Source organism: Olea europaea, chromosome 18 (genome assembly GCF_002742605.1).
Source record: "Olea europaea var. sylvestris chromosome 18, O_europaea_v1, whole genome shotgun sequence".
Classification (NCBI taxonomy): domain Eukaryota; kingdom Viridiplantae; phylum Streptophyta; class Magnoliopsida; order Lamiales; family Oleaceae; genus Olea; species Olea europaea.
This window is the reverse complement of record NC_036254.1, coordinates 9,295,554-9,301,039: the sequence shown is the minus strand read 5'-3', so window position 1 is coordinate 9,301,039 and position 5,486 is coordinate 9,295,554. Positions and strand designations below refer to the sequence as shown.

General features: G+C 32.6%; 1 long non-coding RNA gene across 1 annotated transcript; it reads right to left on the bottom strand.

Annotated features, from left to right (window-relative positions):
* Positions 1-2,346: 2,346 nt before the first annotated feature.
* LOC111367397 lies at positions 2,347-3,903 on the bottom strand. The gene is made up of 2 exons (XR_002697808.1): positions 3,801-3,903; positions 2,347-3,520 (listed from the first exon to the last, which is right to left on the bottom strand). It is a non-coding gene; the product is annotated as an uncharacterized LOC111367397 (long non-coding RNA).
* Between the last annotated feature and the right edge of the window lie 1,583 nt (positions 3,904-5,486).

The following is a 5,486-nucleotide window of genomic DNA, read 5'->3' as shown; positions in this document are numbered from 1 at the left end:
AAATTGCTTCTATTAAGAAGAACAACACATTGATGCTCATTGTGTTACTTGAAGGAAAAAAGGCCATTGGAGTAAAATGGGTGTACAAAGATGAATACATAAGGTGAAATTTAGAGGTATAATGCAAGGTTGGTTGCAAAAGGTTACTCTCAAAAAGTAGGAATTGATTGTCGTATATTGGCACCTGTTGCACGCATAGAGACAATTCGAGTGTTGATTTCACAGGTTCCACAATACAAATGGAAGATTTATTAGCTTTATGTAAAGATAACATTTCTATATGGATATCTCGAAGAAGACATCTATGATTAGCAGTCAATGGGACACGTACGAGGGGTTCAGCTAGATAAAGTTTATAAATTGAAAAAGCTCATTATCGACTCAAGCAAGCACCCCTGAGCATGAAATTCCCGTATTGACAATTACTATAAAAAGAACGGGTTTATGCAATGTCCATATGAACATGTAGTATATGTAAAATGAGAACAAGATAATGGAATACAATTTATGAGTTTATATGTGGATGACTTGATTTTTATAGGCAACAATCCATCCATTTTGAAGCCTTCAAAGAGAATATGATGAAAGAATTAAAATGACTGATATTGGATTGATGGCACACTTTCTCATGACTGAAGTTAAGGAACAAAAATATGGGATTTTATTTTTCAAAGTGCCTATGTAGCAGATATTTTAAAAATATTTGGAATGGAGAAATGTAATTCGGTTACTGCTCCAGTTGAAAGCGGACAAGAACTACACAAAAATTAAAATTGTGGTGCCAATCCTACATATTTCAAGAGCTTGGTTGGAAGCTTAAATATCTAACATACACTAGATTGGATGTACTATATGGCGTAGGATTGATCAGCAGATACATCGAGACACCAGATCAGTCCCATCTTTATGCATCTATCGATGATTTTAAACTCTTTGGTTATTTAGATAGTGATAAAGAAAGAGATATAGATGAAAGAAAAAGTACATTTGGATTCGTATGTTTTATTGGAGAAATATTATTTACATGGTCATCCAAAAAGTAACCAATTGTTACTTAATCCAGTTTTGAAGCTAAGTATAATGCTACAAATTCAACCATAAGTCATGCTATTTGGTTGCGAAATATGCTAACATATTTGGAATTCCCTCAAGAAAATTTCAATGAGATTAATATTGATAACCAATCAGCAATTTCACTTGCAAAGAATCTAATCCATCATGAAAGAAGCAAACATATAGACATGCGTTTTCATTTTATTTGAGAACGCATAAAGATGAAAGAAATGGAGCTATTACCATTCAAAATAAATGATCAAGCAGCAAATATTTTTACCAATCTACTTAAGCTTGATGTGTTACTTAGGATGGTCAAGTTTAACGTTGAAAGTAGTGTAAAGTTGACCAAGGAAATTCTAGAAACAGAAAGAAGTTCCAAAATCATCGAGAAGCATTAGAAGTATGAAGATGATGAATATATGGCTTAGTCAGAATGCAACTTGTTTAAGCAAAATTTTTTTATTGGATACAGGAATTTTACATGGTTAAAGAGAAGCTCATCATTAGTTGAGACCTATTAAAAGAGTTAATTATTTTGAACTCTTCTATCAAAGGATGTGGAACAAAGTTACTTAATTATTTTGAATACTTCTTCTATTAAATCAGGTTGAAGAAATTTATTTGATCATCTTGAACTCTTCTTAGTTTTTCTATAAATAGATGTATTGGTATGTATTTTGAAATATCGAGTAGAAGAGAAAATTCAATGTTCATATAAGAGAGTTTTTGAGAGAGAATTGCTCTATTGTAGGAGTTACGTATTGTGAGATTAATGAGAGTTTGTTTATTCGAGCAAAAAGTTGAAATTTTTTCACAACTTCTACTCATTATGGAGAAGGTCTGTTGAGACAAATGGTAATGAATTGTACTCGGGCTGACATAATGATAATACAACATTCAAAAGCAACATGAACCTGGTTATATGAAGACGACAGGATAAAAATAAAGAAACACCAAGAACAAATACATGGAAAAAAAAAGTCCTAAATGCAGAGGTTGATAAAATAACAGCCAAGAAAGACCAAGGTTATGGAGTACACACCTCATCCCCCTGGAGGCTTACACCCTGGAATGAGTCATATATAATTCATGAGAAAAGGACCCTCAAAACATATGGTTTAAGACTCCTAATGAATTCGTAACTTAAGGTGCAGTTCAAGGTGCTTCTGAAAATGCTGGCGATTTATTCTCGCCTTTTTTGAGGCATTAGAGACGAGGTTTCAGTATATAATAATACTCAACATGTACTCAAGATCTTGAACATTGTAGGTTTTTATAGAACAAGGAGAAAGGGACAAAACAGATTTCTTGCTGTTAATAAAATTATCAGTACAAAAACTCCATGACTGGCTACTATTTTAAGTGAAATACAAGAGGTTTTCAACCATACCACAAGCCAACAACTTCTACCAATTATAGCCTTACTTAGTGACAGAATAAACCATACATTGACAGACATTATAATCATTAAAAATAAACATTACATAGGCTGATTTTAATACAAAAAAAATACTACAATTGGTGACTGCAAAAGTATCAACCAATGTTAACACTCCTTCTTGACACTTTTCTTAGAAACACCAAGGCATTTCCTTAATGTTTCAAACCTTTCTTTAGACAAACTTTTTGTTAGGATGTTTGCAAATTGGACCTTAGAATTGCAATGCACCAGCTTTACTTCAAGGTTCTCTTGTGCTTCCCTAATTGAATGATACCTTATCTTGATATGTTTTATCCTCCCATAGAACACCGGGCTTTTAACCATAGCCACAGCAGATTGGTTGTCGTAATGGATCACTGTTGTATCAGATTGCTTATGGTTTAGATCCTTCAAGACTTTCCTTAACCAGATTGCCTGGTTTGTAGCATCAGATGTAGCCACATACTCTACTTCAGATGTAGATTGAACCACAGTTTTCTACTTCATTGAGTTCCAGTAGATAGGACTTGATCCCAGACAGAATACATACCCTGATGCGCTCTTCATATCATCACATGATCCCGCCCAATCACTGCCAGTGTAGCCTATTAGAACACAGTTTCCAGACCTCCTAAACCAGATTCCAAGGTTTGCATTTCCTTTCATATACCTTAGAACTCTCTTTGCAGCTTGAAAAATGTAGATTAGTTGGCTCCTGTCTAAATCTGGAAAGTATGTTTGAAACGCCCCAAATTTTATAAACGTCGGAACATTATGAAAAACTCACTTTTCTTTATTTTAAGTGCGAAACTATAAAAATAAAATTCTTTAATAAACAGATAATTGAGCCCCTCACAAATTTAACTTAAAACATGATAGTCGTATCTTTAAAATAAACATACTCAACTAACTAATTCAATAACATTGTTATTCTTCCAGAGCAAATCAAACTAATTAAATTAAAAGACAGAAAACTTAATGAATATTTTTCATCTTGGTTGTCCGCATCACCATTCCATACCGTTCCAATTGGCCCGCACAAATCTGAAAAATTAAAGTAAGGATGAGTATTTCAAAATACCCATTAAGATATGTGCAATTTCCATATACAAATATATAACTATAAAATCTAGATTTCATACCACTTTGCTCTTATGGACTATATCGGTGACCAAGCGACACACTCATCTTAGATCCTCTTAAATTCTAGTAGGAATTTCATATCTCTTTCTCTAGAACCCAAAAGTCCACTAGCAATCCATACATATTTAATTGCATCTAAAAGCATATAGAAACGAAAATAACTTGCACATATGTATCTTACCTCGTTTGAAAAGTCTGAATGCTCGTTCAAAATCTTTTCTTTGCTTTGAAAAATACGTGATTAAAATATTTGATGTATGCAAATTTATTTCCAATACTACTCTCTCTCTTTCCTCTCTCTCTCTCTCTCTCTTTCTCTCTCTCTCTCTCTCTTAGCCGTAAGTATTGTGTTTACTTTTTTTAGTAGTGAATGATGAGACTTTTGACATGGTATTTATAGTAGAAAAGATGATAGAGTTTTGGTGAAATTGGGATGAAAGAGACGTGTACCACCCAATTGGATAAAGCAAAATTTTTGATAAAGCAAATCATGATGTGATAAGCCTAAATCTTTAAGTATGATTACATTATAACTCTATTTAGATAAATCCTAATCATCTAAATAGAATAGGGAACATGGGAGAGTGACGGATGATGGAGTTTAAATTGTATTTAAATAAGTTATTTTTAGCCAAAGGAAATCTTTACATTTGCAGAAAGAGAATTGGAACTGTCGTGTTTCTCAAGCAAAGTGATATGATTTATTTTGTACTATCCCAACTCCCTACACTCTACAACATAAATTGTGAGATTTTCTACTATTTTAATTCAAGTAGATAACAGCAACTAGGAGTTGACAATTATCCATTCATCTCAATCAAAATTCAAAGGTTATCTACACGTGAAATCATGGTTGTAAAGCTAAAATCATCGACAAACTCGAATTATTTGTCAAATAAAGATAATATCTTTGAACTTAAATAACTTGGGCCTAATTTATCCGAAATAACTTTTTCTTCGGCCGAAAATACATGATTAATTACAAGCTACCCAATAAGTATAATATTGATATACTTATCAACACTCTGCCAAAATCTAAATATTTAACCAAATAAAATATGAATTTAGAACATGTTTCATTTTAGTCCTCAAATTTTCCAAATATAAAAATATAACAAATATATTTTATTCTAAAATTTCGGGATGTTACAATGTTGGCAACAAATGTGAGGTCTAGTCTTGCAATGGTTAAGTACAAAAGGCATCCCACCAAGCTTCTATACACTTTTTAATCAGACTTCTTACTACCATCATCTTTCATTAGTTTTAGATTTTGAACCAAATGTGTGTTCACTGGTTTGTAGTTTTTTATGCTGAACTTCTTCAAAATTTCATCAGCATACCTTCCTTGATTGACAAAAATTCCATCATTTGTTTGATTTATTTCTATTCCAAGAAAATACTTCATTCTCCCCAGATCAATCATCTTAAATCCCATCTTCCTTTCATTTTTCAAACTGTAAGCAGAATTCTGATTTCTGCCAATTACTAGAAGATCATCAACATAAAATGATAATAACATCTTTCTCCACTTGTTTTATATATAGTGTTTGTTCATTAACACTTTTAACAAAACCAAGGCAGCTTAAATGTTCATCAATTCGGTTGTACCAGGCTCTTAGAGTCTGCCTCAAGCCATACAAAGCCTTCTTCACTAAATACACTTTATTTTCTTCTCAAGCAACAAGGAATCCATCTAGTTGTTCAACATAAATCTCTTCATTCAGCTAACCATTTAAGAAAGCTGATTTGACATCCAAATGATGAATGTTCTAGCCTCTTTGTGCAGCTATTGCCAATAGTAGCCTGATTGTTTCATACCTTGCAACAGGAGCAAATGTGTCAGTATAATCAACACCATATTGCT